At 43.6% G+C, this 12,755-nt stretch overlaps 1 protein-coding gene across 10 annotated transcripts in view; it reads right to left on the bottom strand.

Annotated features, from left to right (window-relative positions):
* Window positions 1-12,755, bottom strand: part of LOC122618539 (RNA-binding protein Musashi homolog Rbp6) — a 178,461-nt gene that overhangs the window by 88,171 nt on the left and 77,535 nt on the right. The gene's annotated exons all lie outside the window — the stretch shown is intronic.

The raw sequence follows: 12,755 nt of genomic DNA, 5'->3' as shown, positions 1-12,755 counted from the left end.
CATTGACTCATTTAATCTGTTTAAAAATTGTTAAAGGAATTTAATTCAGAGCTATGTCATTTGTGTGGCTCTGCATGTTTTATTGTGGTCAGTTATAATTACAAATCTTTAACAACATTCGCATAGGGGTATATTTTTTCACACAGATTCCATGAATTGATTTCGACTTATTTATGGTTATTGATATTGACAGTACGGCTGTTGCCGAGTATCTTGCAGTTGGGGAAATGGAAAAAAACATAATACAATTCTTAATTTGAGTTCTTTTTTGATATCGCTTCAAGACGTGTGCGAGATGAAAGGAGGCGAGTAAGAAACGGGGGGTTTCGGCCAAAGTGGTCGGGGTAAGCTGAACCATCAGCCATTAGCCATTGCAAATGAAACATGTTTGGCTTTATCGCATTTATTGACGACTCCGCCGGGACGTTTTGGTTGCCTTCTTCCACAGCCACCGAAGCCAGATCAAACAAAGCCACATGGGAGGTGGTGGGGGGGTGCCCCTCGAATTGCGCTATCGAGCAGCGGCAAACAGACTTATAAAAACATTATTTTATGTGCATGTGTGTGGGGCAGATTTAAGCGGAAATGGGCAAACTGAAATCACTAAGAAAGCATTCATAGATAACCAGAGGAGCATGATGCATGTGAATATGATGAACCGTGAAACTTGCACAACTTATTGATATAAAATTGCTCAACGAACGAAGTTTTAGACTTCCTACTGTTGAGCTGAAATCTAAGAAAGTTTGGCGGAAAATATAGCTTCAAGTTAAGTCAGGGATAGTTTCTATAAATTTGGATGTCAGCATCGGTTGGGTCTAACAATCTCAATGTTAATCCAGAAAATCTAGCAGGTTATTGCTCGAACTGTGACTGCATTTAATAGAAATAGAAAATATGAATAAGTAATGCCCGAACTACTGCGAAATCCTCGCTGGATGTCCGGTCGCTTTTAAGCATTCCACTTGTTAAGAGCTTACGCCGCGCACTTGGCTTTAAGCCACGCCAACAAATGCCACTTCATTCGGCTGATATTTGTGGTCGGCACATATACACAGACACACACACACACACGCACAGACACCAACACACAGCGAAAATAGCAAAATCACACACATCCTTTTACCATCAATTCTCTAAGCAACAAACAAACACACGCACAAAAATATAACGAGGGGCACGGAGCAGGAGATGCGGCAACACGCAAAGCTCTTTTCACTACAAAACGGAAGTACATAGAACCAGGAACAGCCCAAGCGGAGGAAAGCGGTGTAAACCCAGGGCGGAAAACAGGGGAAAAAGCGGGCCAACACACTCGCATACCGCCACAAGCTTAGAGCAAAATACTGTGGCAGAAACTACACACCATCGCAGGGGGCAACTGGAAACAGAAACAGGAGCGCACGAGATATTCATTCTATCGTAAAATAGGTGAGCTGCCAAGCTGGCAAGCTGGCGAGTGTGGAAAAAACAAGCGCCAACGCTCTGGTCAACGGATAACAAAACATAAATAATAACGACAGCCCAGTCAGGATGCCCAAGGATGCTGGGGAGAACGAAGGTACATCTACCATATAAGGCGGGGTATCTGGTACGAGTTTGCCCAAGGGCAGCGCCACCTACTGGCTACTGGCCGAAACCAGATCGCCACACATTCAGTAAAAATCATATTCAGCAGTAACATTAGCCGGAAAATTAATTAAGTCATTTCGATTGGGATATGCAATCTGTAAGATTTATTTCAGACCGCTTGATCCAAATATTTTTGTTTAATAAACGAAAATGTATTCCTTTTATTAAATGCTTAGCCAATTTTGATGCCATTTGAAATGATTGTTTTGTGTACAATGAATCAAAGGAATCCAACATTGCTGCGACCAATCGAACAGGTTATTTCGATTAATAACCCTTCTTTTCTTTTTGATTCCTCAGCTGCTTGACGAGAAAACTCTTTTCTTCATTTTTCTTAATCTGGAGTACAGAGAATACAAACTATCCAAGTGAAAAATCATCTGGATTAAAATGTGCTTCTGTGATTTAAATAATATTTATTTGAGGTCAAATGGGTTTAATTAAGGTAATTAATTACCTTAGGCCATACCAAAAAATTGGATATTAAAGGACTAAGTAAAAAGTCAAAATACAAATAAAGTAAGATAAACTCCGACTCGAAACCGGTTAAAGATTGCTGTGCTCAGCAGCCAAATATTCCCCGTTCCGGGCTCCGTTCAATTGAAATGGAAAACGCTTTCGGGCCGGCTTGCCTTCCTGGAATATCCTTAATCGCCCTGTCCTATCGGTTTCCTGTGAGCCAGAACAAAAGCAACCGAAAACCGACCGGACAAGGGCCGAGAAATGGGAGGCAGGATAAGAATAAATCCCCCACAAGGGTACGAGAATAATGTGAATGTGAACGCGCATATAACTCATTTATTCATTTACTATACTGGGGAACGTATGTGGGAGCAGTAAAAGTTGTGGGCGAGGAACACGGCAGTTTTGTGAGAACTTGTAAATACGAGAATATGAAAACATTTAAAGGGAATCGAGCTTCAAAACTCTGCGCATTCCCCCGGTAAATAAATATATAAAGGGAATGTCGGTGCTTGCGTGTATTGAGGCTTGCGTTTGATTTAATAGTTTATTAAGATACGAGCACCAAGTGCAGATTACGGCGGGCAAATTTGCTCTGCGGTCCGCTCGCCACCCCCCACAGTTGCCCCACCACCCTCGAGGCACCCGAAACCACCACCACACCACCACCTCGCACTATTACCGCCCCCCAGAAAACCCGGCAAGACACTTAAATGCGACGACCACTGGATTTTGGCTGTGGTTTATGGGCTTGAGCCGGGGCATAAATAGATTTCGGGTTTCTTGCCTTCAAAGGAGTCGGGGGCAAATGCGAGATTCTGCCCCAGTATTTAGTTACACCACTAGTTTGGCTGCGAAACTGTTGAATTCGATGGATTTCGCGCGAGTAAAGTCCGCTGGAGCGTGCCTCCTCAATCAATGCAATTATTTAATACGCCCGTTTAGTATTTACACCGCTTTTCATTCGGTATTGACACAGTGCTTATGTGCATTTATCTCGTTTCTTTGCGCCAGTAACTGATTCATTTTCATTGCCAATTTGTTGCGCTCGGCAACACGGGCACGGACACGGCCAGGGGCACGGGCTCATTTAAAAGGCTCATAAATTAATATTTTCACGCTTTAAATGCCACAACAGGCGTACTACAGGATACAGGAATACATATTATACACATTATGGGCTGTATGTGTCTGTGTCTGCCTGCTCGCTAGGCGATTAAAATGGCTGTTAATGACAAGTGAACGTTATAAATTACGGCGATGAGGAATTTCTTTTCCTTTCCCCCCTCCCACCGTCTCGCTGACTGAATGGCGATGATGATGAGAATGCGGATGGGATGGATGCTGACGGGTTGTATCTGCCGGAGACACCGAAGGCTGCCTAATTATTTAAGATCAAGCGGCGGCGGGGAGATGCCAATGCCAATGCCAGTGTGCAGAACAATGAAAATTAAGGCCAAAGCCATAGACAAAGTCGCAGCCTCAGCTTCGATCTAATGATGTTGTCTTGGCCTCTTCCACGCCTCGATGTTATTAATGATGGCCTATATGACTACCTACCTACCATTCCCCCTTACATACGCATGCCTTTGGCTGGAGTTTTGGGTATCGTTGCCTTTAAATTACGTATACGCCATATTTTCTACCGCCTCTCTCATGCTCGCTGCACTGGGGGAAATATGTTGATAAATGCTATTGTCATTTGTTTTATTTAAATCTAAAATCTATTTAATCTTTGCATAATCCTGGCAATTAGCAACTGATGTCTTGCATTAATTCATTTTTAAGACATACATTTAGGTACAATTCAATGTAATCCATATTAAACGGTTTGTGTTGTGGGCTTAAAAAACGAGAAATTAATTTTTAAATTTTCAGTAAAGCTAATTCGTGAAATAATCACATTTCCTCAAACAGACATTCCTTTGCATAGGAATAGTCTTGATTTCCGGTGTAGTTATGCGCTCATTCCATCGCTCGTCCTGTTTAGGCAGATGTCGGATGTGGTGGGTGGCCGAGGGGTGGTGGTTTGGGGAGGGAGCGGGTGTTTGTGGGTGGCGAGTGGGCGGGGTGGGCGGTGTGCAGTGAGCGATTGAACCAGCAAACAACAACAACGAAGGCGGCAATAGAGATGATGACGGGGAAGCCAGCACACGGCGAAATCAATGTGTGTGATTTGCCAATTATGTGGGTTATACTGCCAGCGTTATGTGTGTGTGTGTGTGTCAGAGGGTGTGTAAGTGTATGGGTCCTTTTCCAGAGGGTGCTGTGTGCGTGTGTGTGTGCGCCTCGTCATTACCGCTGTTTCCATTTCCGGCAGACAGGCGAGGCTTCGATGTCAATTTCATAAGCAATTTACGCAGAGAGCGGAGGGGGAGAAGGGACAGCGAGATCGAGGTGGATCCCATTCGATTTGCCAACTGTTGAGGCCGAAATATATTTTTCGAACGGTGGAAATTTAGTGGCCCCCTAATTAACCAATTTTGCAGCCTCCGTGTCCGGGGAAAGTTCACACGTACGACCACGGCTTTGTCCTAATTATTGGGCTGCCATAAACAACACAAAGGGCCAAGGCAGAGACAAAAGTAATGGCCACCATAATTCACAGTTACTTATTGTTTATCCGTTCGTTTGGCCCGGCTCAATGTGGCCCATAATTTAACTGGCCCAGTTGAATCTCTCGCCTCCTCCTTCGCCTCCTCGGTTCTCGGTTCTTGGTTCTCGGGGCTCTGTTCGATTTAATGGCAACCCCCACAGAAATGTTGCAATGATTCGCATCCTTGAAGCTACCGGCACTCTCTGTGATTTAAATGATGCGAATTAATTTGGAGAATTCCCAACTCCCCCTCGCACCAAGACACACAAGCTCACAAGCGCTCACACTTGCAACCTGTGCAACAATGGAAGGCAGAGGGGATAAAGAATGGAGAGAAAGGAGGATAAAGCGGCGGAAGGCAGGGAAAACAATTGCCTGGCTGGAGGAGAAAACAAGAAAACAAGGCCAAGGAAAATCTCAGTGCACATAACCGAAAACCAAAATCGTGGCCATAACTATGTGCGGCTACCAGGGAGAAGGAAATGGCAAACAGACAAAAAATAAAAACACAGCAAAAAGTGCAAGGGGAAAACAAAAGGAAGTGCACAAAACAAAACAATGCAACTCGGGGCCTTTCGATGTGTGAAGAGGGGGGTCCTTCGCCGAGCCGCAGCAGATTGCATAAAAAATAGTTGAAGAGCCGGACAGCAGCAGCACCACCACCAACAGCACCAATAGCACCAAAAGCAGCAGCAACAAAGACAGCGGCAACAAGAGCCTGCCACATTGGTGGGAAACATCTCTTTTGGGTGGTGTTGCAAGTGGGTGAATGAGAGGCGGCGGGGGATTGGCGGCTGGAGGAGGCGAAAGTTTAAACAACTATTTATTATAAAATACAGAAACTACAAAATACTCAAACGAAATAGGCACGCAGAGCTCCATGGAGGTGCGGAATACTTGATTCCCTAATAGTAGATACTAATACACGAATCTAAGGAGCATTAGATTAAGAAGGTAGACTGTTTTTACTTTTCATTTATAATGTTCCAGATAATGTGACAGAAGTTTGATGAAAATCTGAACAAATCTTTGATGGCTTTTGCCCAACAAATCATTGTATAAGCTGGAGAGTTTCTAATAAGATTCTAGTAATAAGCTATTAAACTTAGCCCTATCTTAACCCCGTTTTACAGGGTATCAAACCTATTTAACTCGCACCCAGAGAGATAAATTCAGGCAGACAACAGCTGAGCGTGAAGGTGGCATCAGGTTTTTTGAGACAGCAGGAGGTCCAACCAAAAATACCGAGCTCAGCCAAACCAAAACGAGCGAAACGAGACCAAACCAGACCAAGAGCCACCGATCCGATCCAAACCGACCAGAGCAGACCAGACCAGACCAGGCCATCCAATCCAGCATCCATCCAGCACAGATGAGAGAGCATGGAAAAGCGGGAAAAGCGATGCACTGAAGCCTCAGCTGGCGAGCCAAGCCGAGCCAAAGGAGCAACTTTTACGTGAAAATGTTCAAAATTTAATCAAATTAAAGTGAATGCGCCGCAGGCAAACATATTTCGCACGCCGAACGAAAGAGATGGCGGCATGTGAAAGAGATAGAAAGAGAGAGAGCGGGATGTGCGACGAGGATAACAGGCTGGCAACTCGGCGCAAGTTTAATATGTAAATTGTTTTCACTCGGCTTTCGTTGCTTTCGACATTAAGTGGTTATCATAGCCATTTATGAGGCTGTTAAAAAGTATCTCATTAAACATAAATGGCCGTCCTTCGTCCTTCGTCCTCCGTCCGCTCAGCTAGAACCGCATAGATAGACAAAGTATCGGAACGTTTCTAAAACGCCCCTCTCGCAAATCCAAATCCAAATCCAGAATTTCGATGGTCGCAGCTGTTTCAGTGGTTTCCGCATCTGGCAAAGGGGTTGCAAAACCCACTAAATTCTCCCTCCCGCACTCACGTGTATACCGTGTACATAGATATTCTATCCGAATTCCGTTTACCTGTCAAACTTTTGCCATTTGTGGCCAACATATTTTGAAGTTGGCCCGCACACACAGCATTCTTGTTAGCCACCCACCATTCCACTCCCATCTACCCCCGCCACCCCATTTTCCAGCCCTCCTGCCCACAAGTTGCGCACACCCACGGCAATTTCCCAGAGACAGAGCCACGTTTATGCCTAAACTTTGTCAATTATTTGCGGATTTAACATTTGTAGCTGGTGCGGATTTTGATTTTTGATTCGAGTTTAAAAGGCAGCATTACAACAACAACGAAACCAATAAGAGTCGAGAAGTTCATAAGCTCTGCCGAAATTACCATGACACACTTTAAGTAAACTTCGAGCAGGATAATATGGACAGTCTAATGTAAATGGAATGGAAAAATGTAGAAGAAACACTTTAATTTGGAATGTTAAAAATGCAAGACAAACGTTCATATTTAATACCATTTAAAATAGCAGCAACGAAAGTCAGAAAATATGAAGCTTAAAGTTTTGTATAATTAAGTCAACTAATGGTGATGAACAAAACTTCAATTTTGACATATTTAAATACCATTTCCTAGAAATACTTAAATGAAAGCCTTCGGATTAAATAAATATTTTAAAGCTTAAAAAAGAATGGAATAAATAACAAGAATGGAATAAATAACAAGCAACAAAGTCACATTCGAACTGTTGTCATTGGTAAGTATTACAAATGCCTAAGCTTAATCAAATTAAGGGAAACAATAAAACAAACACGTGAAAAGGCATTAAATATTATTAATAAAAATGTAAATAAAATACGAACATACATGTACATGTATATGGCTGTAAAAAGTGTACACAAAATTGCCACTCGTATTTGTTTCAATGCAATAAACACATTTCAATTTGCTCCACAGCCCACCTCATTTTTACGGGCATCATTAGCGCCATTTTTGCAATCAATATTTTTTTGTTGCTTGTACTTTATGCTTGTATTTTTGCATTTTTGTATTTTATACTCGTATTTATTTTTTAGCGAGCATTTTTGAATATGCATATCAAATAACTATCAATGCCGTCCAAGGCCTGCCACTTGCAAATGCTGAAGTCTCGCAACAAATTATCAGCGCAAACGTCAGCGGCACCTGTCGTGTCCTGTGCCACGCCCCCACCGCCCCATCTCGTGAAAAATCTTCCCTCATATCACACTCTTGAATCTGGAAAACTCACCCCCGCCTCCCCTTCGCCCGCCTGTCCGAAAGTTGTAAAAAGAAAGCAGACAACGAGTATTGGCATAGAAAATCAAAAATAAAATACGAAAGGGACGGGTAGTTGCGGGGTGAAAGAGGTGGATATATAAGCACGAGATGGATAGATAGAGTGAGACAGAGAGCAGATGACATTCTGTTGACGTTGATGGCAACACTTGCAATTTGGCAATTTGATTATTTTGGCAAAGGCTAAATAAATGTGTATGCAAAGTGGGTGGCGGTGGTGGCTTTCTGTTGTGGGGGCGGTGGAGGTCATTCGGCACCTGGCCACTGCGCCCATCTCGCTCGCACCCACAGCTGCGCTCTCGCTCCCACACTCGTTTATTATGCGTAGCTCGGAGAAAGTTTCGCAAAGTAATAACGCCGCAAAAGTTCAACTTCAATTGAAATAAATTAATTTCAACATTCGGACTGACAGCGCCAACTAACTGACAATTACACACACTGCGAGATAGTGTGGGTGCGACGGGGGGCGAGCGAGATGGAGATATGAGTGAGAGAGACATACTCACAGCGTGCCGCCAGTCGCATAAAATAGTTGAGTAACTTTGCGATATTTTTTTTATATATATTTTGCGCTTGGCTTTTCGACTGCGCTCCTGCTGCTATCTTTTGTTGTAAATGTAAAATAATAACGACAAAATTGCACTTTCAACTTTTTGACTTTTTCACATGCCATTGTCTGCAGCAGAAAGTTGAATTAATCGACCCGACCCAGCCCCACTGAACTTTCACCCCAGAGCCGCCTCCATGCCACCCAAGAACTGCAGTCAGACGCATACTTGCCACATAGTTTGGCTGCCTCGACGACTGTTCCATCTTGATTGATTACATATTTCACAAGTTATTGCGCAGGGCGGCAAACGGAACCGGAAGTGCGGGAATGGAACGGGAAGTGGAGGTGGAGGTGGAGGGAAAGTGAAAGGGGTGAGAAACACACGTATTTATTAGATTTATGGCCTGGCTTTCATGTCTGTTCTGTTCAGTTCAGCTCAGCTCCGCTCTGTTCAGTTTGGCTGGGTTATAATGGATTCTGCCAAGTGTATTCACACAACTTTTAATGTATTGGAATTTCTCCGTCTCCCCATTTCCCCATTTCTCCGCTACACTTCTCCATCTCTGTCTGAAATGCGCCAACATCGCATCCGTCGCACACCCGAAGGTACTAAAAAAGTAAAACTCATGTCGAAAGCGGTAAGCTGTGGCAATTGACTGAAACTGCCGGTTTAAATTAGAAAAGTTTGCACAATGTAAGTGTACAACTCCCCCACGCTCACACATACACTCGCACTCACACTCGCACTCGCATAGCCAGCACACACACAGATACAAATACCCACACATGAGCGGCACATTCGAGCGTGTTAATTTAATGCCAGGATGCCAGGCTGCCAGGACACAGCATTTGCCATTGATGGGCTCTCGAATGAAAGAGATGTCTGCGCCTGGTCAGCTCCAGGAGGGGATGGGTCCAAAAGTAATACTCGTTGGGAAATCTATGGGCCGCACAATTGTTTACGTCTAATTTACCTACGAAAATGTTGTGGGACGGGATAATTCAGCAGCTGTCGAAATAAAATTCCAAAAATGTCACAAATCACTTTCAGAACTGCCAGAGTCTATGATTGAGTGGAGAATTTTTCAATAACCTTTGTCCTTCCTTCCAGTTACACTGTTGTTTTCCTATGCAGTAATGTTAAATTGCAGCATATTTAGAAAGCACCGCCTTCAAATAGTTCCCCTAGCTCTCCTCTATTTACTTTCTAATATTGATTCAGCAAACAGTTCGCAGCAGACAGCATTGGGAAATCAATAAGTAAATACATAAACAACATCCGGTTGTCTGTTATAGAATCATTACAAGTAATAGATAATGGTTTTCAGTTAACTACTCAAAATACGTCTTATAGTAAGAACATAAAATTACTTTATCAAGCAAGGCGTGTTACCTGACTAGCTTCATTGAAAAACTATGAAATTCTTTTATGTGAGAAGAATTTCGCCTGGTTGCCCTGCGCTATTCATTGGCCCATAACTATGCGGTTCGAGTTGATAAAATAACTTAATCTAAGCAATGCCAAGACCGAAATCCGATCTGTGCATATAATACACTTATACGACCTGTTCGTGTACGCACCTCAACTCAACATTAAAGGATTTACCCAACTCAACGATTCCGGGATATTTTTTGCTCACACGCACTCCACGGGGATAAGGAAGCAGATTCATATGGGGAAATGGGGATGTGGGGTCCGGTCCCAGCGCTTTTCTTTTGTTCCGAACAAACAGCCATAAATCCTAGCCAAGTTCAAACTATATCTGCTGCCCCGTTCTGCTGGACCGTTCTGGGAAATTCATTTTTTTATGGCGCACTTATATGGGACAGGACAGCGCAGCCCAAAAATCCATTTCACTTATTCCCATGCACTTTTATGGCCCTAGTCCGCCAGCAATTTTGCACATTAAAAGCGAACTTTTTACATGACATATGTATGCCACTCTCCCCCCATTTCCCCATTTGCCGCCCCCATTTTTCTATTCTTCGCAGCCGCCCCAAAAATATAACTAACACAAATATACATTTCATATTCATGGTGGGGAGTGCTTAAAAAGCGAAGAAATTAACTCGGCTGAAGTTTCGGGGGAGGAGCTGCGACATGTGTAAAAAAGCAGAAAGAAGAGCAAGTGGCGGCTGTTGGGGAAGTTGGGGCTGTGTGCAGCAGTGGGGGGTGAAAGTAGGGGATGTGGCGAAAGTAGAGGCCTACTTAGCACCCCTCCTGCTCGGAGTGTCCCCTATTCTCCGGCTGCCACACTATTTTCTGCTTAGTCGGCTCATCTGCATTTTATGGTCCAAAAATATCACAATTTTTTCGCATTTCATTATGGCGCGCTATGCGTGTGTGTGCCACTGCACTGAGGGAAAATAAGCATACCTCTGTACTTTCTGCTTAAAGTACCCAGTTATAAACAAATAATTTGTATCATCTCATTACAAGTATGAAATAATGTATATATATTTTAAATATTTTTAAGCATAACTCTATGAAATAACCACTTTTGGTTCACTACCCCTGTCTAAAATATTCCATCCTTTAAACACACTAACATAATATCTGAGATATTTTAGATAGTGGATTGCTCAGCAGTATTTTCGTAAATTAAAGTGGGGCAGATTTCTTCCAGTGTCCTGCCGTGCGTGTGTTTGTGTCCCAGCGAGAACTTAGCAGCGTCATTTAGTATGCTTCATTTCATTATGTTTCTTCCCGTTCCCGTTCCCCACCGTTGGCCCCATCGAGACCAACCCCAAACTGCCTACGTCTACGCTCCCTTTTTAAAACTCTTAACTTTCGCTGCAACCGCAAGCATTTTGGGCCGCATTTTGCGGGCAATCCTTCCTTCTCAGCCTGGTCCTCGTTTTTTGGTCCTGGCAAACGGGCCGAGAAATTGTCCTCCCTATCATTCTGCCTCTCGCATTTCCCTTTCCCTTTTTTTGGGGGGTGGGGGGTTCTCCCGATTTCTCTTTTTTTGTTGCTTTTGATGTCGCCTGCACAGTTTTTTCCTACAGATATCTTGGTTTTTTCGCCATCGCACTGCGTAGGAAAACTCCTTTGGGTGTCCCTGCCATTTGCCTCGCACTAAGCCTGCTGCCATCTCTTTCTATACCCCATTTGCCGTCCCGCTCTGTCAGTCATTTTTTCCTCGTAATTTTCATAAGCAGCCGTTAGACGTTGGATTTATGTTTTTAAACGCCTTTTAATATGCGAGAGGATATTCGCGCGTAGCACCAGATCCCCAGCGAACACAAAGCCACTCGCAAAATGCCGCATAGCCAACGTCCTAGCCACGCCCCCCCCTCCCCACGCCCCCAGCCTCTTTGCTCCTTAAAGCCTTAAGCCACCAACTCGCCTCCCGAACATCCTTTTGGCCCTTGCTCGTGGCTGTCTACTTCTTGGTAACGCCGCGCAAATCCAGTGAGAATGCGTTTAAAAAAATATTATAATAATAACATTACGTAAATAATTGTTGGCTGCTGTTGCGGGGGGGGAGGTGTTGGCTGGTTGGGGGTGCGAGTGGGGCTGGTAATTTCGGTGGGGGGAGGGGGTGGTGTGGTGTTTGGGAGGCACGCGCCTCTGGAATGGCAACGGAAATCAGCTGCGTGTTGATAAGCACGCATATAGCTCCAAGGAAAGTTGCCGACGACCGAAGGATCTTGGGAAATGGCGGGGGGGGCGGCAGGAAACAGGAGGCTCTGCCTTCGACTTCGTTTCCCTGTATTATGTATGTGAGTGTGTGTGTGAGTGTATTCCGAGCAAGTGTGTGCGTGCGTGCCATTTGCGTGCGTATTTTTGGTGTGCTTTGCGGTTTGTCGTTCAGCCGAATCGGTAAAAAGTTACCCAGCTAAACAAGTCCACCAGGAGTATACACCCGAATCGTTATCAGAAATACTTTTTTGGGGCATTAGCTTTATATATAAACTATATGATTTAAGAAGAATACAGACCGAGGTGCAAAAATTGGTATAGATAGTTTTGAAGGTATGATGTATAAATTATTTGGTATACAGTACACAACTAGAAATCGAATATGTTCAGAAGACATTTTTATATATTAAAGTTAATTCCTTATTAAAGGTTAGAAAAGTAGTAATTTCAGTAATGGAATTGGTTGCAATTCTTATTTAGGGTGCAAATTTATGCACGTACCTAAGATGTTTTAACTTTAAGCTGTTTAATAGGAACCATTAATATACAACTCTGCAAATATATCCTATGAAACCCATACAGATATTTGTATAAATGCCATCCGTTAAAAAGGGTATATATCAGCATAAAGGAGGCCAGTAGGAAAAAACAGGGCACATTTGTAAC

Source organism: Drosophila teissieri, chromosome 3L (genome assembly GCF_016746235.2).
Source record: "Drosophila teissieri strain GT53w chromosome 3L, Prin_Dtei_1.1, whole genome shotgun sequence".
NCBI classification, from domain to species: domain Eukaryota; kingdom Metazoa; phylum Arthropoda; class Insecta; order Diptera; family Drosophilidae; genus Drosophila; species Drosophila teissieri.
This window is presented reverse-complemented; position numbering and strand designations above follow the sequence as displayed.